This window comes from Sturnus vulgaris, chromosome 12 (genome assembly GCF_052056855.1).
Source record: "Sturnus vulgaris isolate bStuVul1 chromosome 12, bStuVul1.hap1, whole genome shotgun sequence".
NCBI lineage: Eukaryota > Metazoa > Chordata > Aves > Passeriformes > Sturnidae > Sturnus > Sturnus vulgaris.
In genome coordinates this window covers 6,397,501-6,419,797 of record NC_142254.1, presented here as the reverse complement: position 1 = coordinate 6,419,797, position 22,297 = coordinate 6,397,501, and the positions used below count along the sequence as shown (strand labels likewise).

At 39.1% G+C, this 22,297-nt stretch overlaps 1 long non-coding RNA gene across 1 annotated transcript in view; it reads right to left on the bottom strand.

Annotated features, from left to right (window-relative positions):
• The window catches only part of LOC106856455 (uncharacterized), a 62,786-nt gene that overhangs the window by 3,650 nt on the left and 36,839 nt on the right, over positions 1-22,297 (bottom strand). Inside the window, exons 7-11 of the long non-coding RNA XR_015806199.1 lie at positions 12,462-12,618; positions 10,962-11,158; positions 10,822-10,866; positions 9,948-10,063; positions 7,179-7,322 (exon numbers count right to left, since the gene is read on the bottom strand). This is a non-coding gene — a long non-coding RNA (uncharacterized LOC106856455). The remainder of the gene's footprint in view (positions 1-7,178; positions 7,323-9,947; positions 10,064-10,821; positions 10,867-10,961; positions 11,159-12,461; positions 12,619-22,297) is intronic.

The following is a 22,297-nucleotide window of genomic DNA, read 5'->3' as shown; positions in this document are numbered from 1 at the left end:
ATTTCATGCTGTAAATATTATTCCAGAAATAATCTTTTTGTGTTTCTGTTCTTTACCTTTTTAACAGCACAATTACCCATGACAATATCAATTGAAGAAGAAAAAAAAAGAACAAAACAACCACACAAGCCACCTTAATGAAATACCATACACAGCTCAAACAACAAAAACAATTCCCATTTTGGGGGCTTCTCTCCATTTTATATTAATGATCAGCTTTTCTGTGGAAGAATTGCACAATATGGGTTTTTCCTGCTTGTTCATAATAGGTCATTCATTAAAGAAAATACTGGGAAATTATTTTCTGTGTCGGTGGATACAGGATGCCATCAGGGAGCTGAAAATTGAACAGAAATCAGACCGGGAAAAAAACAACATTCAAAACACAAAAGTAGTTGCACTTAAGGAAACCAGATGAATACTTTCACAATCCCAGCCCCTCAGATAGGCTGCAGTAATTGGTGCTTTGTCCATGGACCCACGGGATGCACTCAGGGATGGGTCGGGGCTCGCTGGGTGATTTGGTGTCACATTTCCCCGGGGCTGGTCCCTCTCTCTGCCCAGCCCCGGGCTCACCAGCCCCCATGGATGCTCTGCCATTTCCTCCTGCAGCTTCTCCCAGCTGGCTGCTCGCTGGCACGTCTCCATCCCTCTCCTTTCTGCCCAAGGTGCTCTGTGGCCAGCCCTGGAACAGCAGGCTCCTGTGATACAGCAGCAATTCTCCTCCCCGGGTCCAAAAACAACAGGTAGATCAGAAAACCTCTTAAAATTGGTGAAATTGGCTACTCTGACTCCAGTTCCAGGCTAATGGGAAATTCAGTGCTCAGCACTTTGGGGTTAGGTGGATGACTTAAGTCAGAAGGAGGATGCCTACATCAGCTGATAAGGAACTCACAACAATATAGTGAGAAATATATTAAGATGAATATGGCCATATGCCAGTTTTCCCCTCTCATAAATAAGATCCTTGTTTACCAAATGTTCAGTTTTGGTTATGTCACTATAAAAATCAAGCAGCTGGTAATTCAGGCTTGATTAGCAGGTCTCTAGTTTTGATTAGTAAATTACTGTAGTAATCAAGGTTAATTCTCATTTCAGAGCTGTGCCACAGATTTTATTTCTTCCAGACAACTGGATTTATCATTCTGGATAAGGAATATTTCAATAAATATTACAAAAATATCCAGAAAGATCTTTTAAAAGCAGATCCAAATGGGTTTTGAAAAAATGGGGAATCAGAGAAGCAATGCTGCTCAAACATGAAACAGTTAATGTTCTAGGAATAAAATTCCAAGCTGCAATTTTGCAGTAGATTTCCACATAATATATGCAGAGATTGCATTGCTAATTCCTTTTACCTAGTGTTTCTATTTCTTCTTTAAAAATTGTTTTCTTTGGATCTTCATCTTTCATTTTAAAGGAAAAAAAAAGTATAAAGAGAGGCTTAAAAAGAAGCCCAAGAGACCATTATTAGTGTAAAGATAAACAGTAGAATGGATTCTAACTGAGCCAGAAAACATCACTGCAGAATTTACATAAAATTTAGTTTTCAACCAAACATATTGCACATCCAGTTCCAGCTCATCTCATAATGAATATTCAAGCTTTCCAATGACCCACATGTCCCATAAGTGAGCAAGAGTCCCCAAAAGCCATCATTGTTGTTGAAGAGGCACAATATTAAAAAACACTGAGAATTCATTGGGGATTTTTTTTTTATGAAACTTTTACAAAATCTTTAGCCTGCAAATGCTGCGATTATTTGAGCATACAAGTCTGTCAGGGATTTAAGGCTGGATAACAAACTCTTATATGGTTTTTAATTAGGATGATATTATTATTTTCTAGTCATCATTCTGGGTCAGATTCTGTGTATCTCTCTCACATCACTTTTGTATAATTAGAGACTAAATTATCTAAAATAAATATGAAGTTTTGCTTTATCTACTCAGTACTCCATGCTTTTCCCAGATAGGAAGAATAGGCAATTTTTAGATCTACCATAATATTCCACTCAAAATATTGAGATAAATTTCTCTCCAATAACACAGAAAGAATTGACTAAAGAAGCCCTAAAATATATGTATATAGAGACTAATTATTAAGAATTCAGTAAAAGCTGAATTCAGTATACAATTATGCAATTCCTACAACGTTTGAGGGAAAAAGGAAACCAAAACCACAAACCCCAAATCCCTTTTCTAGAGAAAACATTTGTAAAAGGCTAGGGAGGGACCTGAAATTTACTTCAGTTTCCATATTCCACTGGACTAATTTTGCTATTTTATGAGCAGTTTCCTTATGCCAGTGGAAATGGGGGGGGGGTTTGAATCAGACCAGGTTCAAGTGTGCTAATTCAGCACCTCGTTCCTTATGATGGCAAACAGAAAAGGTTCCTCCCCGGTGCTAGAAAGTCAATAGGTGTCCTATGGCTCAAAGCAAGGAGATCCTTATCCTTCCTGCCTCCTTCCTTTAGAAAGAAGTCCTAGATATTTAACATTAGGTCTTATCTGCATGGTTCATTTACAGCCCAGCATCTAATGACCCAAACATTGGAAGGAAGTGGAAAGTGACCTGATCTATGAATATTTATTTAAGATTAACACTTTGTTAAAATAATAATCAATTTGAGTAGAAAGCAAGCATATACAGGCTGGATTTACTGATTTACTGCGTATGTTAAGACTTGTCTCACACATCAGCAACTTAGGAAGCCCCAAAATTTGCAAGAGAAAAGCAGAAAAATATCTTTTCAGGCAGAAAGCCTGTAAAACAAACACTAGAGTTGGGGTGGGGGGGAGTGTATGCGCTTTTTGCAGCCTGTCTTATACATGCAAGACAAGATTCACCTGGGGAAAGGAGGGGTGGGGTATGGGGGAAGCAATTGCAACCAAGCCACTGCACTAATAAGGGGACTTCCACAGATTTCTGGCTGGTCTCCAGCAGTACAGCTCCTTGAATCTGGCAGATTTTACTCATTGCTTTTGAGCATGTTTTTATTTTTGGCTTTGGCTTTCCCCTCCTTTGCAGCTCTTCCAAGTTCCACAGGAGGAAGCACACAGCTGTCGTTCCTCAGGAACTGCACAGGAGACAGTGGCCCCTGGAACCACCTCTCCCACCAACAGATCTGATGCAGGCACGTACAAAGAGCTTGAGCTTCATCCCCAGCTCCTCTCCTGGCCAAACTCATTCCCCAAGGCTTTGGTGAATTATTACCAGCAGCTTTCAGGCTGTGGTTGCAGTATGGATAAAGATGTATCTGAGAATATTAACAAAATTCAGAATAACATTCAGAACCACAGCCCCCAGAAATTTTGTGTTGCCCCAGTGGGAGATAAAAACTTTGAAGGGGAAGGAAGAACTGCCTCTAGACCCCTTGGATAGAGACAGGGTGGCCTACACCTGACTCTGCTGGGTATTCACCACCCTTTGCCAACTTCCAAGCAATCAACATAAAGGGAATACAACCAGGGAGTCACTGCAATCTTGTTATCCCCTGCAGAACAATAGTTTTCTTAAGAGCAGCCTGGCCTAGTGTAAATGAGAAAAGTCATAAGGTTTCTGGAAAGGTATTTATTTTATCCACAGGTAGGATTGCAACACTGAATGTGATAGTCTCTATTTAGGGTGATTAATAATATGTTATGTTGCTTGTTTTGAGTAAAGACTATAGGCCAGCTCCTGCCCTGGCTCAAATCCCATTGAATCAATTGTTTAGCCTAAAAAAAATGGATTGCAGGATGTGGCTATAATTTATGCATATAAAAATGCAGAGGATTCTACTTTAGAAACAGTAATTTTTATTGATGTGCACTGCAGTAGTGCCTAGAACCCAAGATGCCTAGCTCAGGACAGTATCCAAATGCACGGGAATTCCAGGCATGGTCTCTACCCCAAAGAGTCTTTGATCTAGGCAAAAGACAAGAGACAGCAAACAGATGGGAGAGGGGCAGAAATGACAAGGTAACTGGGAGATAATTATGATCACTATGCAGTCACAGCACATCAGCTGCTTAACCACTATCATTTTTTTAAGGTGTCACAGCAGAAGAGAGTTTTAAGGGAGGATGTGAAGAAGGGCAAGTGTAGTAGCTTGGCAGATTCTTATAGGAGTGGAGCCTTGCAGAAGAAAACAAAACTACTGAAGTAAAAAATGTAATAAATCAATATTTCAAGCAAAAATCTGTTGTGAGTGGTGGATACACATCGATCTGTCAGTACCTCGTGGGTGTGATAGGGATAAACAGTCTTGGGAGATCCTATGTGGGCCTTGAAATATCCATAGGATGTTTTTGGCTGCAAGAGAAAAGAAGGATGTGATGAAAGGGTTCACAGTGGAAGAGGAACATGATAAAATACAAACGTTGAAAATGCACCCCTGCAGTGGAGTCAGAGGGAATGGGCAAGGTTTGTGCCTGCCAAGGCTGGAGAAACTGAGGCTCAGTGCTGGACTGCAAATTTGGGTTGTCCTTGTCAAAAGGTCAGACATGAAGTACGAGAATCAGATGGTTTGCCCTAGCAAGCATAAATCAAGAAAGATGTAAAAAGATATAATGTCTAGAAAGACACAATATCTAGAAAACAATAAGGCCTAGAATCTGAGATGACAGTGCTAAAACAATGATCACGGCTTTAGTTTTTGCTTTGCAAGACACTGCTGGCATGAGGGGCCCTGCACTTAAAAAAGGGAACACTTCTGAGATTTGCTATACCTTAGGGCACGAGCAAAGTATATGGAAAAGTGAGAAAAACAGAAGACAAAAAGAACAAAAACTCCTCTTTAAACATTTTATGGCTTTTTGGTTTACTTTTTCTCCCTACAGTGTTAGTAAGGCTTATAGTTCAATAAATAAACCACTGAAAACAAACCATTTCTTTTTGTCACGCATATATACTCAATTTTTGTGTGTCATTGTGGGAACTGAATAAAAGAAACCTAGGCATGGAGCTGCTTATACAAACTTGTAGGAGTAACTTTTGGAGAGCCTGAGCATTCACAACTCCAATTTTACTGGGAGCAAAAATAGAAAGGACACTATGCATGCTACTGCAAAGCAATTTTTATATTATAAATACGTTTAGGTGGTATCTAAATTACCACCAGAGCTCTGACCTTGATTACAAATGATCATAAAGTAAAGAATACTTTGAAGTGCCCCAAATTGTAGATCAAAATGCTTGTATATTCATCACTTTGACTAAGATCCAGCCAAGATTTTCTTGGCTAATAAAGACTGTAAATTAAATAGAAAACAGGCTCAGTTAAGAGAGGTCATGGCTGCGTTTTTAAATGCTTACAGTCCTTTAGGGCAGGATGTCTGTGCTGCTTTAATTGTTTAGAGTTTCACTTTCTGCCATGGGAGCTGCAAATGTGCAAGCCACTGTCTCATAATGCTGCAATATAAACTTCCATTTAAACTTGATGGGTCCCTTCTCATTGGAGTTTTATTTTCCAGGCACTTTTGTGATGTGCTCTTTTATGAGCAGTGTGAATAAATATGATGGCAATATTACCTATGCAAATGGGCAGAACTAAAATGTCTAGGGTTAAGAAAAAACAACAAAAAAAATCTGTTTTAAAACAGAACTAAAGACCCAAAACTTTAGATACATGCTTCTTATCTAAATAAGGAGTTTGTTCTTGCCAGTCAGCATTTCTCTGCAGCACAAACTACCCATGATCTGATTGGAAAAGTGTGAAAGTGAACCTAATTTCAGTCTTATTTTGATTCTTCTTCAGTGTGTAGATGTGGGACCACACTGGAACTGCTCAGCGATCCTAACTTTTGGGAGAATCCGATGCTTTCCCATCCACCTGCTCCCAGTGCACATGGAGAAGCTGCTTGGCTGTGCTCGCTAGTGTGCAACTATCCTGTTGTATGAGATCTGTGATTCATCACAGGGATGGAGGAGAGGCTTTGGTTTACAAACCCTGACTCTGACAGGGGTAGTGAAATTCCTTTCCCCAAGCAGCAGCTTGACCACTCTCCTCTGAAACCTCGAGAAAGTGAGAGCCAGCAGCCCTGTCCTTTCCCTACCCCCAAAATCTCACAGTATCTCCTCCCAGAGAGAAAAGAAGAAGTGTAGTCAGATGCTACACTTCTCTCCCCACCTTAGCCACTCTTTTGTTTTTCTTAAGTACCCCTAAGTGCCAGTAGTTAGTTTCCTAGCAACTTATGGGAAAAAAATCCCGTAAGTAAAAAGAAAAAAACCCAACCTTCACACCAGTACTTCACCGGATAGCAGAGCTCCTCTGAAAAATTCACATTGCTCCAAGTGGTTTTTACCTATTCTGTAAGCTGAGGGTTGGCCAGATTCTGCTTTTTAGTTACATCATTGTAGATCTGCAATATGAATACCAGAGTCCAGTGAATCGATGAGGATTTTGTAAAAAAACCCCAACCAAACAAAACCCATTGAAGTCACAAATGAGACATTCCTATGTTCCCTGTATTCTGCATTGTGCTGTTTCTTTGCCTCCTTCCTTGCCATTTTCCTCTCTCAACCTCTGTACTTATTTTATTCCATTCTCTCTTACCCATTCCTATTGAAGTTTTTTATGGCTTTGGGTGGGTGGTTAACTGGCATTAGGAAGAAAAGCCATACAAAAATATATCCACATATAATACCAGCCAGAGCACCTGCCTCCTTTCTCTTGGTTACCTCAATGTCGTTATGAAACAAGCTATATATTTATTATTTAAACAATGTTAAACAGTAAAAAAAAAATTAAAAAAAGAACAATTTGGTGGCCTACAGAGAGAGAAAAGAAGCAGCTAAATGAGTACCTTAATTCTTTGCTATTGAGAAGCTGTTACTATAACAAACAGCAGCAAGATTTTTAAATCGGGCCTCTGGAACAAAGCATTCCAGTGTCACTTTTACATTAGTGATTGCAGTTGATGTCATTTTCACAAAACAAAATTATAACCAAAATGGATATTTCAGGTCAAAGTGCCACAAAGAGTATATAGATACATTTCCATCAATAAATCTGCCCTCTTCCTGCCCTGACATAAGTGTTCAACCCCTTGTGATTGACGTTTTTACCACTAAATTATACTATGTCTGCTTCTAGAAGAAATGTCTCCATTACAAAATTAGCTAACCATCAACATAACATAAAATAACTTCAACATGGTGTCATTTCACAAGAATATTGATTCTCACAGACTTACTGGATTAAATCCTGGTTTCCCATAAAAGGAGCAGCCATTATGTCTTTGGTAGACAGAAAAATATATATCGTGGAAAGATGTATATTGGGGTGATTAAAACTTCATTGCTGAGCTCAGAAGCACAAGATTTTGTCCTGTGGCAATCTGAAATAAAGAAAATGGTCATATTTTACATAAGAAAAAGGCTAAAAACCAGCTACAAGCCTGTCATTTTATTTTCCCCTGCTGGAAGATACTTTTGACTATTGGTTCCACAGGAAAAATCAGGAGTTATTATAGACTGACTACTGAGTCTGCCAAAATCTTTTCAAGACCTTGTGCATGTAGCTTTTCCTTCATTTACCTCACCTTTAGTGCTAATGTCTCATAATCCACAGGATGTTTTGACTAATACCTGAAAAGACTTTGAAATTCTTAGCTGAGCAAAGCTATTTAAGGGCAAACAATCACAATATGCAGCTATAGTTTCTTTGTATATCAAAATTGTAGAAAGACAAGCTACTTAGAGAATAGATTTTTTTAAGGCCTTCTCTACTCTGTTTTTATAGACTTTTCCTATATTAAGCATTGAAATAATAATGGGCTAAACTCATTCTGGGCAGAACTTTGTGATTTTAATGAAATTAAATAAATTTGGCCCAATTCTCTGGGATGACCTGCATATCAGAGAAGATCCTAAAGGAGAACATATCACTCAGTCCTGGTACACACAATATTTTGAGTTTCAGTCTGATTTCTTCAAACACAGATGAGAAGCTCTGTCTCCATTAAGTGAGGCCAGTGTCAGTTGTTGCACTGTGCTGTCCTGAAGGCTCATAGTCTGCTCAGGGCTGGTGGTGTGCTCAGAGAACAGGAATGAACAGCTGCCAGATTTCTCACTTTCAATCAAGTACTTTTCATCTCTCTTCATCTTAAAATGAGAGTCTTTACAATGCAATTGGTTCTGCACTCCCTTGCATGAAGAGCTGGGTGCCAGCTCCAGGAAGACTCTCAGTAAGGAGGTGTAGGAGATGTGGGGGAAGCAGCAGGCTGCTGGCAGGGTTGCAATTACCCTGCCCAGGGCAGGGGGTATTCCTCGAGAAGCAAAACCTATCCTGTGGAGATCCTGAGAGGCAGTCTAGTCCCTAGTTAGGGAGACACAAGGGGCTTCTCTAAACCCTGTTCAGTTTTGTTCCCTCAGTTGGCCCCGTGCCCCCTCCCTGTCCCTCAGCCTTTCAGTCACTCCCACTCTATCTCCCATTGGCTCCCATTCCCTAACCTCACCTGTGTCTCATCCCCATTATTATCCCTGATAATTGGTCTCTGATGCTCTTCCCACCTCTACCACCCATGTACTTGAGCCTGGACCCTCACCACGAGGTGTTCCTTTGCCTTAATTTGACCCTGGACTATCCATGCGTGTGGCTGAAATAAAAATCTCTGTGGAACAAAGGCCCTTCCTGCCTCTTTGCCTTTGACCACATTAACAGCTATCCATGCCACAACACCATCCCTTGCCCACAGCTTGCCCAGGTTTGTGGGGCAGGGGCATATGTGGTTCTGCTCAGCAGCTGCCTCTTATCCTGGCTCTGTGTGGCAAGAAAAAGGAGCCCTTCACCTTGGGAGAATCAGTCAGTAGCTGCCTGCTGGTGAAGGATGGTCTGTCACCATTCATCCCTGCCCATTAAGGCTCGGAGAGGACAATGTTACCAGTCTCTGCCCATTCAATCCTTTTTTGTTGGCACATTACTATTTTATCATTTTGATCTTCTCCCTACTGAAGATAAAAGACACCATGGGCGGGATTCATGAATGACTACTGTTATTTATCGACCCAGGACTTTTTGAACATTTTTTCCCCTCTGATTCATGAACCACTTTTCCATATTCGAAAAGCAGTTCATAAATCGTTCAGCACCAGCAGAAATTAATAATAATGAATTCATTTACATAAAAGGACTCATCCTGCCAGTTGCTGATAATGTTTGAAGCCAGAACCTTGTCGGCAAACAGGATTTTTGCTGGCAGTGCAGGAAATAATCTTTTGTTTATAAATTAATTAGAACATACTTTTCCTCTGCTTTTTAGAGCTGCTGTGGGGATGGACATTGGGCAACATATGATGCATTTTCTTTTCTGTTTTAGGGGGTTTTTCCTAAAAAATGGTATTGCCTAGAGTGGAAAAGGGGATATTTGGTAGTGTTAAGAGTCAGACTTTTAAGAGAGAGTAATGTGTTTTGATTTGTTTTAATGTTTTGGGTGAGGATTTCTTCTTAAGCCATTGACAGTTGCATTTCACAAGGGTCAGTTTGAATGTATTCTTTCCTGTGGATCCGCCTGTGTTCAGTCCTCCCCTCCCTAAATCTCATCCTGAGCTTCAAATTCAAGTGAACTTAAAATCATAACAAGAACCTCCCACGTTTCCTCTGAACTCAAACCCACGAGTTTCACATGATTCTGGTGCAAAGCTATCTATAATCAGTCCCAGGTTTATTTTTGGAAAGGAAGGATGCCCCTGAGTGAACACTTCCATAATGCCAGCCAAAGGGCAGAATGTGTGAATGGATGTTTAGTGCCATGCTTTACCACACGTGTGCTGTGTGTGTTTCATTATACCTGAATGCCCAAGGCCATGCCCCTTCCCCAGGACCAGATTTAAATCATTTACCCAAATGAGGAGCTCGTGGTCTTGCTGTGCAACAAATTCCACAGAAAAACACTTAAAAGCCCACCCCATAAATTTTCCTTTGGATCACCAGCCCAGCAGAGTCAGCACCACACACCCCTCACCTCAGTGCTTTCCTGGCTGGCCTCAGACTCCTCCAGGTGACTCCATGGACCAGGGACATCCGTAGCTCCTGTGGAGCATCTTCTCTCCTCATGTGCTCTTCATGGAGACTCCATGCCTGGAACAAAGTCCAGCTTCCAGTTCAGAGCTGAAGCCAAACTGTGCTCAGCAATAGCCCATGCATGCTGCTTTTCTAAGTCACACATGAGAGCACTCAGAGAGATTTGCAAGGAGGGAAATGAAACAACCACATGAAGATTTTACACAAAAAAATAGCCTAATTATCTCTTAATATTTTGAAAAGACTAAAACACTTGACTGTCAAGTATCATTGCAAATGAGTTGAAATATTTTTTAGCTTGTTTATTTCTTTATGTACAGTGCTATTATTGGAAATTGGGATTTAGAAAATCATTTGCTGGTTTATTCATTTTTTTAGTGTTGGAATTTGTCATTTGGTACTCTGATTTTTATTTGTATTTAAGCTTTTTCTTGGCAAACAAAGAACTGAGTGCTATCACAAAGAAAGACCAGAAATTGAAAATCTGTATTATTAGTCTGATCTTCATCCTATGTGTATGTATAGGCTTTCAATAAAAAAACCACTTTAAAAAACAACAACAAAAGGCCTGAATTGTCTGTTTCTACTTTTGCTCTTAATTGGTGACATCTGGGTTTGTTGGTATTGAATGAAACTTTTATTTTGTGTTTTTGAGAAGGAAGAGTTGGCTGACTAGTTGTCTTTGTATGGTTTAATTTCCTCTCATGTCCTCTTCTCTTTCATTTCACCGTTTGAAGACTTCTAAGGTAAATAATAAGGGAGCCAAAAGAGCTCTCCAGACAATTCACTGGACTGTTCTGAGCTGAGCCACTTACCTGCAGCACAAACCTGGGCAGCTCACTTCAACTTTATGCCTTCATCTGTAAAACAGAGTTAATGATTCAGCTTAGAAAACTTTATGTCCACCAAAACATGATATAAATCTAATATATTATCCTATTACTATTCAGATCACCTTTTCTAGTTAAGGTTCTGTGTAACAAATGGCAGGTTGCTTCTCCAGTCTGCTTGATGTAAGTTTGGGTAATTATGGATATTGCCAGTTATTGCCAGTTTATACCAGTGTGAGACCAGAAATAGTCTATTACAGGGTTGTCATGGCTTTATTTGCCACATTTGATCCTTGGCTTTAGCAACTTTTTATGGATTTCACTAAAAGGAGATAGAAAAAGGAGAATATTTGGATGTGGATCAGAAAACAGAAACTGGAATCAAGCTTCTCAGCAGAAGTCATCTGAGGGAGAAGGGAAAGTCCTGTCTGTGGCAGTAAAATGACATGCTAAGCAGACTGAAAGCAACATTTATAATTTTAGGAGCCCACTTTCCTCAGTGCATAAACTCAAGACATTGAATATGTAGCATCTAAGCATTTAGAGAGGTGATTGTGACAAGGACAGGAGAGAGGAGGGGTCCCGGGCCATACTGTCAACATCACCAAGTGAAAGTGCTTACTACTGGAGAGGAGACATCAAACTGGGCAATAATTTAGGCTTAAGGTTCCCCAAAATACATTTCTGTCCAAGCAAGGGAACTGTCAAGTGGAGACTGCAAACAGAATCAGGGGCTTTAGCTGGCTGTAAGACCCTGATTCTTCACAGCACCCAGCTGCAGAAGGATCTTCAGCAACATGCAGAGTTACTGCACTCTAGACAGGCTTTTGAAAACATCCTAATGCAAGTGAAACTGAATATAAAAATGTATCAGCCCTGAATGAAGGCCTGTTGGGAGCTGCAAAGAGCCACTAAGTCCTGATCCCTGTAGGAGCTGCAGATGTTGCTGGAAGCCACTACTAACAAGAAGCCAAGTCTGTAGCTGGAGCTGCTCAGCACCTCTGAGGATTTGTCCTTCGATTTGAGCAGCCCACAGACACTAAAGCCCAATTCTAGGAGGCTTCTGAATAAGCTTTAGGAGGGGAAAACATCTGAGGCAAGCTTTCAACCTTCTCAATTAGTTTTAGTAAGGATCTTCAAAGTTATTTTCATGAGGAAAAGGGCTGGAAAAGTAAGTTGCTGAAAGGAAATCTGAAAATCTGGGCTCTGTTCCTGTCCTCTCCAAACAGAGCAACTGAGTTTTCAGGGATGGGCCAGGTCACAAAGGCAGGCTGGAAAAGAAAAATATAATAAAGGCAAAAGTCTTATTATGAGAATCAATACGTAAATGAAATCATGGCAAATGATTCTGTTACTAATTTTCATACTTCTGCAAAAATTATTAATGTTTTTCAGTTATCAAATAATCCCAAGATTTTAAAACATCAAACAAGCTTTATGTCAAATTCTTGCCAAACAAAGGAGATCCATGTGGTCTAAGTGGAAAGCACTGTAAGGTAGATAAAGCAAATGGCAAGTTTTAAGAAGCAATTGCTATATGACATTTAGTTTCTTTTCTGGCTTTTTTTTTTTTTTTTTTTTTTTTTTTTTTATATATACTGGAGAGCCATAGCTAAATGTCTTACCATTAGTTTCCAGGGAGAAGTTCCTGTCCTCTTTCTGCAACAGGGCTTGAATGTCTCAATAATATTATATAAAAATATTATAACCTTCATTCAGTACATGAGGTGCTCCAAACTTTGACAGATCATCAACTGGATTTCCCAAAATTCTGAAAACAGACTAGAAAAAAATTCGAAGAAACAAGAAATTGAAATCCCCAACACGCTTGGGTTCTTTATATTCACATGATGACTTCTGAATGTTGAGGGATTAAGTCTTAAGGTATGTTTCTGGGATCACACTTTCAAGCTTCCTACATAATCATGAGACCCAGAAAGTTTTGTTTTACCTTTAAAAAAAATTCTTTTTGCATTTGCAGGAGCTGGGGGTTTAAATAAAGCATCAAATACCTCGAAGTTCATGATAAAATAGTAAGAACTGGCAAAGCTGCCTATGATAACAAGCAAAACTCATTTCAGAAGCTAGTAGAGGAGAAGGAATAAAGTACAGTACAAGACAGGAGAAGGTTTTGAAATGTTACCAGTTTGGAAAGGCTGCATGTTTTCATTAGCTTGGCACTGTTGTGAGTGGTTATCTCAGCTTTTCCTGCCCAGGTGTGAGTTTTTTGGCCTCTCTGAGACTAAACCACTCACTAACAATTTCAGTCCGTTCCCACTATTTCAGATTGCATTTCTCTTTTGCATATTATTTTTTTTTCTTTTTCTGTCAGAATTTTCTACTGAAAATAGGAAGCTCCTATTGCCTCCTTTCTTGCCTTAGGTCTGTCATGGTACAGAGCCACAGCGGGGTCCCAGCACAGCTCCTTCTCCTGCAGAGCAAAAGTTTTCTACTCCTGGCAGAGGGAATGGGAATGCTGCCCTGCCCTGGATGCTCCATTTTCTGTGATCCACCTCTTCCCAAGCCATGGGACATCCCTGGATGAGAACTCTCCTAAAAGGCCAGTCAGACACTGTGGTGTTTCCCAACAAGCTGGAAGGAAGGTTACTCTTTTTGTGATCCACCTTTTATCTGAGAAAGCAAAGAGCCCTTCTGTCCAACCCCTGCTTCCAACAGGAAAAGAGGAGGAAAGAAGAAAGAGGAAAGAGGGAAGGGGAAGGAAAAAGACCTCTGTAAGAGCATGGCTGCTATCTCACACTAAGCCACTGTAAATTAACTGCATTTGAACCATCAGAAGGTGGCAGAAATGGTGATGTGGAAGGATCATCTAGAGCAAGGCTTCCCAAATATTTTTGAACTGTCTGATTAATATCAACTCTCAAAATTTCTCAGGTATTACCAGACATTAGATTTCTCACTGTGCCAAAAGGACCATTATTTCTAAGGATCTCCACTTTCAACCACTTGCAAAGTGAGAGAACCTCTCCTGTACTCCTCACAAAGACAGACATTATTGAACCTGCTCTTAAAATCTCCTTGGCATGACACAACATAATTGCTTCCTAGGAAGCTACTTCCAGTGCTTCACAGAAGGAAACTCTGGCTAGATCCTTCACAGAATACCATCTCTGTTTTCCCCAGTAGACATGAAGGAAAATGGAAGGCAGTTGTATTTTCTTAGTCCTCCTTTCCTGCTTTTGCTTCTCCAAGCTCCAAGCAGTGTCTTGCAGAAGATATGGAGTGGTATTCTGGTGTATTAGAACAGAGTGTCTCTCAAGCACTGTGACACAAAGCATAGGAAATATAAATAGTAATGTAAACCGATTGGAACACTTAATTTCACTGTCAGAAGGGAGGAATCTTGGGTTTAACTAATTATTTTATAAGTTCTTTCAAATACAAAAAGGGTTGCACAGTAAATGATGGATGTATTTGTCTTATATAAATGCATGTATTTACTTATTTGGTACTTTCAATAGGTGTTTTAGATATAGGATTATATGATAACCAGCTCTAAGATTTTATAAATTTACGTAATATTTACCTAAATTAGATATCTAGAAATGCCATGGAAGTTGCTTTCTACTTTTAAAGGTCACAAGTTTTACAGTTTTAAACCCCTGGTACAAAGATAGAAAGCATATGGTACATGTTTTAATGGGACTTTTTGAAAACTTGAGATATTGAAAAATATAATCAGGCATTTAATATCATTTAATATCTCAGTTGCTTAAAGCCAGATTACAGCTGTGTCATGGAAGTGAGAAATAGAAATGGACACAAATTTTAAGACGAGATGTGGCTGATGAGGTCATTGATGACCTCAGTTAGACTATATAGAAATATATAGAAATTCTTCCACTAGTGCTCAAAACCCAGCTCTACCTCAGTTCTATCAAGTTCTAGCCCCCTTTTCGGATTACCCAAGACATATGAACACTGATCAAAGAAATGACCATATATATTAAAAAAATAGCATCACAATCATTGTCATTAGGCTATGAAAGTCAGCATCATTTAGGTAGCAAGAGCATTAATTGTAAGATTATGAAAATCTGGGATGAACTATGGCGCAAATGATAAATTATAAATTTAGTTAAAATTATAACTACTTGAATTCGTATAATACCAGGCTGCTCAAGAAATGCTGAGGGACTGCTACCTCCTAGTCTGTTTTCATTTACAAGTTCACTTTAGAAATGTTGAAGAATCTGTACTTATCAGAAAATTGCTCACTCACTGAAACCAGCTATTTTTAAGGTTTTATTTAAGGGAGATAATGAATAAGACTAAATTGATGCCAGGCATGAAGTAATTTTAACCAATACATTCAAAGTCTATAATACAAAATATTGGAAAATTATATGTACAGTAATCTCAAATAATGAGATATTAAAATTCCTTGAAACCCAGAAACTATTCTATTCATTCTGTTCTTCTTCTTTCAACCTCACTGTGGGAGGCTCCATCTCTGACATCTTTATATACGATGTTCTCATTTCAAAATGCCACTGAACCTTCAAATGAACACTTGCCTACGATCTTTGAATTCAAAAAATCTTAAATCAAGTTTTTTATATTTTAGTGCACTCAGCCATAATATGCAGTGAAAGAATTTTGGTATTTAGTCTAGGTCTCATTTCAGAAGAAAGGAAAAGATGACTCTCAAATGAAAACAATAGTTCAGTAGAACGAAATACCAGAAGTACTGGGCAATTTCTAGACAGGATATTTCAAACATATATTGAAAAGTGAGGGAAATTAAAACGCTTTAGAAAGTTAAATCTGGAGCAAAATACATTATTTTTATGAGAATTTCTCATATATTATCATGAAAGAATGAAAATAATTTAGGGCAAGCAGTGTCTGTACAGTACTTGGAGTGGAGCATCTACTCTAGGTGTTAATGTGTGTAGGATTTGCATGAAGAGCTTTGAAGATCTCACTCTTGATGGATTAGGACCAGGCAAGCAAGGACAGCTTGATGCCCCGTGGTGGACACAAAATTATCTTGAACACTCATGAACTTCTCTTATATGCTTTAAACCAACCCTTTTTTTTGGTCATTGAGCAGTCTGAGGCCACTTGTTGGAACAAACCACGTTCTATACTGCCCTTTGTTAATCACCTATACACACACAATTCAATAGGACATAAACTAAACCAACTAAGTAATTATGCAATAATGCAGATCTGCTACTGAAGTCTCAAGTCACCTCCCTGAACAACCTGTTCTAGTGTCTCACCACACTCACAGTAAAAAATTTTTTTCCTAAATCTATGCTACATTTTCCCTCTTCCACTTTGTACCAATTACTCCTTGTCCTGTCACCACAGCTTCTGAGGAAGAGTCCCTCTCCAGCTTCCCTGTAGATCCCTTCAGATACTGGAATGTGGCCCTCAGCTCTCCACTCTCACTATACTTAAATAACCAACAGAGCCACAAAGAAATTATAGCTTATTTACATAAAAATGTTAAACTTTAACTAGTGGCAGAAACAAAAAACACACAGGTACCTCCCTCCTTCTGACTAATCTTTAGCTCTGTAAGTGGTAAGAACAATATTGGGATTTTTTTCACCTTAACTGAGTGTGACTGGCATGACAGCTGTGCAGCTATGGGAAGCAGAAGAATGCACATTTTAGATGGATACATTAAACTTGAAGATATTAGCAGTGCCCAGGCACCTAGAGTAAGAACAGTCACTAGCTGCAGATCCTGGTGGCACAGCCAGCACTGCACACTCCATCCAGTGCAGCTGCTGCCCTGTGCGTGGCAGGATGCACTGCTCCATTCCCTACAGGATGCACTGCTCTGTTCCCTTCAGGATCCACTGCTCCATTCCCTACAGGATGCACTGCTCCATTCCCTTCAGGATCCACTGTTCCATTCCCTTCAGGATGCACTGCTCTGTTCCCTTCAGGATGCACTGCTCCATTCCCTTCAGGATCCACTGTTCCATTCCCTTCAGGATCCACTGCTCTGTTCCCTTCAGGATCCACTGCTCTGTTCCCTTCAGGATCCACTGCTCCATTCCCTTCCTTCTCTGCCCCTGGATATTGTTGGCAATGTTCAGCAGATCCCTTTGACTGCACAAGCTGCTGGAACAGTTCCATTGCTCCAGAGAAAAGTGAGCACCTGAAACAGCTCTGCTGATGAAAATAAAAAGAAGATGAACAAAAGAGCAGTGCAATACTCAGTGCTGCCCTACCACAGACTAATTTTCAGTATTTGAGCCCAGCCTGTAGTATGGTGTTACACCATGACAGCTGAACAAGTCAGCATTTGAGGTCTGCTTCACTAAGGACACGATAAGTCACATCCTTAATTTGGAATTATTCAAATGCTCTGACCTCAGCAGATGTAATGAATGTTAATGCATTTGCATTCTGATATTTCAGGAATAGATGCAATAGATGAAGAAAGAAATCAGAAAGGGGTGAAACTAGGCTCATATCTATAGCACCACATTTTTTTCAGGTGCTAAATCACTTTTTCCATTTTCAAATTAGTCTGAGAGGAAAACCAAAAGTTAAGAGAGTTACTAGTTTCCACAATTGGTCCTTTTCACCTAGAGAGGATATAACCACCATGTCATTCACATATGTATGCAGATGTAAAAACTCTTGGATTGCTATGAACGTGAAGATACAGAAGAAAGGTATAGTTGTGGAAAATAAATAAAAGAATCTTTCATTATCAGTTAGAGCTTCTAAATAATAAGTGTTATTTTGATCAGAAAATGATAAAGCATTTTCAAATAAGGAAAAAAAATGCTTGTAGAAAAGTGCAAGCATCTACAAGTTTAGATACAAGCCAACTAAATTTAAATATCTAGACCTGAGAGTAAAAACGGTACACAAGTGATCTCTCTTAAAGAGATTTTAGTGCTTCTTGATTTAGATACTTGGCTAAAATCCTGCAAATGTTACTATACTTATTAAATGCCTTTAGGAGTTTTTGCACCTAGAAACATGTAATTTCACACATACACAAGTTTTACAGCAACAACTGTGCAGAAATTTTCCAACCCCAACATTTAATATACAGGTTAAGAGTGATATTTTTATGTGTTGCAGCAAAGGTTCAGTAAGTTCAGCGGTCCATATTTTAAAACTGTATCTATCTTAAAGGCATTGGAGTTCTTTCTCCAGCTATCAGGTTTTACAGAAAGACATTAAAGACAGATTGAAGACTGCTAAGTGCATGAAACATTAAGAAAACCAGTTAAATATCTAGCTACTTAAAATATCTAATCCAGCTGTGGAGTACCATTGAGTACAAGCAAACATAGGGTGTGCTGGGAGGTGCAAGTATTGGTTTGTCATTTGTGGTGTTGACTGCCCAGCAACGTACATGACAATGATGAGGTTAAAAAGCTTCCCAGGAGTAACAGAGGAAACCTTTTCTTCCCCTAAGGTATTGCCCCAGCTGCTGGATAAGCAGACAAGTTCCTCCAGGTGAAGATGCAGGTGGGTTGATTGAGGTAGTCCAGCCAGAAGAAACTCTGCTGGGATCAATTAGCACGACCCAGATACAAACAAATAAGGAGAATGCATTTGATCCTTTTTTACTCCTGGTTCCCCACTCTTGACTTTAAGCTGAGGTCACAGAACTGAATTTTGAGGAGCACCCTAAGGTTGATCTGTTGTTACCAGTTTGTCAGTGGAGTATCTTGATAAATTAATTTCTCTGTAAGCAATGAAACCTCATTCTTTTTAGAGCTGCACAGGAAAAATATAAACCTCAATATCTTAATGTAGCTCCCTTTCCTCCCTACTTAATAACAGTTTTTATTTTAATTTTTGGTCCCAGATCTGACAATAGGATAGCCAACCATTCATCACAGGATGTAGAGCTAGGATTGTTCTCTGTGAAGATACTGGCTTCTGGAACAGTCTTATCAAGGAAAAAAATCTATTGTGTTTCCTAAGTTATGGCAATAATTAATTATTTTTAGAAAGACTTTCCAAAATTTAAAATACATACTCTGTCTTTACAACAGAAAAACAACTATGCTGTGTTTAAAACTTTATATATGGGTCAGCTTTTCAATGCTGCTTGGACAGAAGCAAATCTCAAACTTCCAAGCCTGGGACTGAATTCCCAGTGAAATGTGGAAAACAGGGATCACAAACCCAGGTTTGCTTCAACATAGTACTGAGTGTTTTGGTTTTGTGTTTCGTTTTCTGCACTGTGGCCGTCTGAGCAGCACTGGCTGCTGGAGCTGGGCCTCCCCCCAGAGCTGCACACGGGCTGGAGGCTGCCTGCAATGAACAGAGAGAGCTGCCATTTCAAACACCTCCTTTTTGTCCAATATCAACCCCAAAATATTTGCAAAAGGGCAAGTAGAGGGGGAGAGCAGCGTCCCACCCAGCAGAACTCACTGTAGAATGTTTGCTCTAGTAGTACAATGTTCACATTTCTCCCTTTCACTAAATCTCTTTGCACGTTTTATTTGAATGAAAGACAGTCAGGGATTAAAATTACTATTGCCTGATTCTTCTATCCTCCATTATATAATCAGGTACAAGTAAAATCCCTGAGGCAGAACAAAGCTTTATTGACTGGAAGCAGACACAAACCTGTCCTATTATAATTAGGGAGAGTTTTGAATTGGTTTCAAGGGACTGTCAGAAATAGGCTTCAGAAAGGATGCATGAAATGTCTTGTCTTTTGTAGATCCTCCAAAGCTGTGTGCTCTTAGAGCACACAAGAACATGTTCCAGTTCAGAAGAGCAGAAAACCATGAAACATGTGAAGCTGCTTTGCCAAGGAGGAAGCCCACTCTAGACAAAGATAAAGCATTCCTGAGAAAAGAAGGGGGGTGTGTGGGGAAACCCCCAAGAATTTAAAAAAAAAAAAAAAAAAAAAAAGTTGTGGTAGAAAAAAAGAAAAGGCAGAAGAAAAGAGGCAAAGGTCAGTTTTGAAAAAAACCAAAACAACCAGTCAACATGGAAAAAAAAACCCTAAAGCCCAAAATAAAATTCCCTTTTTTTTTTTTTCTGAAAAATGAAATCTGTTCTAACAATATGCCTACCCATGGTTTCATGGCTGCCTCACAGCTCATAAATTAAGCAAGTTCTAACCTGAGCACACTTAACGCTGAAAGAGGCACAATGTTTGATTCTGTAGACTCTATTCATCCTATGATCTATGGAGGTGTTAAAATACCTTATGTTGGAGGAAAATTAACCAAAGAAGAATGGAACAAGACTCATGCCTTTGAGGTCCCTCTGGCATTACTTCTAACAGGACATGTGTAAACACTGCTGTTCTGGACAAATTTCAAATGGAAAGCAGAGGTAATAAAGAAAACCAAAGTGTAGTACTGTCAGTTAGAAAAATTATTGTTTCCATCCCCTTTTAAAGATTTTAGACCAGTAGTGGTGCAACTGTTTTCCACCAAAAGCTTTGCCTCTGAACACACCATGTGCACTGCTCTCCAGCTTCACCTAGAAATATATGGGGATTTCAATGGGAGGGTTTTTTGGAGAATCCAGGTCAGTGATGTATTTCAGCGTGGTCGTTTTAGCTTATTTCCATTTGAACTGAGGCCCTTTTAAGTAGTAAACAGGACTGCTTTACTGAATTCTTATTTCTCAGTGCTTAACATTCCTTTACAGACAAAGAGCACTTAATAACTGCTCAAGCAAAGCAGTGAATTGATAAGAAAGAACTATTGTAATCATCACTTCCACAGTAGCCATTACAGTGGCATATTTATATTGTAAGACATGGTGGGATACAGCTTCCTGTACACTCAGCTCTGCAGAGCAGTAGGGGAAGGTGGTCTGGAAAGCAGCAAGACAACACTGAACATGTGAAATGTCTCTTTATGCATTCCTGTCTGACACAACACTGCTGCCATTGTACAATATGAAAAAATGATGTCCATTTCCATCAAAGAACAGCAAAATAGAGAGATTTTTATTGTGGTTACCCTGAGTTCAAAGCTTGGGGTAACACACTTATGGATGAACAGAATAAACACTTACACTTAGGCTTACTGTATACAGCTTAACGAACACATATGAAGATCATATAAATAATTCACATTACTCAAGAGGTGGTGAGTTGAACAAGTCCCTTCTGGTTAAACTTATTTAAAGATAAGGTGAAGTTAAGTGAGTGATGGCACAGTTACAGAGGCCACAGTCCAAGGGGAATTTGGACAGTCTAAGTTACACTACCAGAGTGATTTGTGCAGAATTATGTCAACTTACAGATCTTTAGACCTTATGGGAAAAGGAAACGTCTGATCTCTAAAAGAAGTGATACAAGATGAGTATTTTACAAAGTACAATTATGCTTTACTCAATAAACTATTTCTGTGAAATAAAACTGGACATCAGCAAAGCATAAATGGCAACATTACAGTACAGCTGGAGAGCAAGTTCAGCAGCAACAAGGAAACTCTCTGGTACTGAAACAAAAAGCCACCCTAAAAAAAAGATATAATCCTTTTCAGTCAAGTGCTATCAAGTCTCTCTTCTGTAGTACCTCACAAATATGTAATGGACCTATCCTGTATCTGCCTAGTATTATATTTTAAACATTTAGTTGAAACTGCAAATGTAGAAGGCATTTCTAGAGTCATTACTCTACGACTGTCGTGAGTCATTATTTTTGGCTGACTATTAGCCACAACCATCAAATTCGTGAATTAATCTATAATGGAGATTTTGAGTCTGGTATAGAAATAAAATCAACAAACTAGGTAGTATTTAATTTGTTAATGTTACAATAAGCCTGCAATATTTTTCCCCTGTTGGAAGAGTAGGATTATAGTGCCAGTCTCTCTTTTATTTTCTAAGTAAATTATACATACATTTTGCTTCATAATTATAAGCAGTATCCGGAGCCCCAAATTCATCATTGCAATATTACTCAAGATTCTATAATTTAGAAGAATAAAATTCAATCAGCTTTTCTCAATAAAATTTACAAAGCTAAAGAATCTCCCTTTTCAGTGCCTTCTAAGCACCTTTGTTTAGATGGTCAAAATGCTAAGAGCATTCCAGATCAGTAGCTCTGGTTTAGAAACATGCATAACAGTTAACAGTAATGACAAATAGATATAGAAAATAAGCAACAATCCTCGCTGCACTGAACTTTGCAATTTAACACTTAGTTTATATTTAATTAATTCAGAAAGTGAAGAACTTCAAAACTGGCTTTGAACAGGCTGTTTGTTAAAAAAAATAGAACATTTATGTTTTCACTGTTGTTTTTTCAAATGTGATGTGACAAAGTGAAAAAGCTGCATGAAAGTGTGGTTCTTTGTGTGATGGAAGTGGGATGCACCTACTAGTCTCACATCATCAAAGAAACAGACATATATCTATAATTTATGCTTTGCTTTAAGCTTCCGCTGATCCGATGTGGCTTTTTCAGACAACACAGGCAGCCCTGGCACAGCCTGTCAATCATCTGGGCATGCTCAAATTGTAGACCATT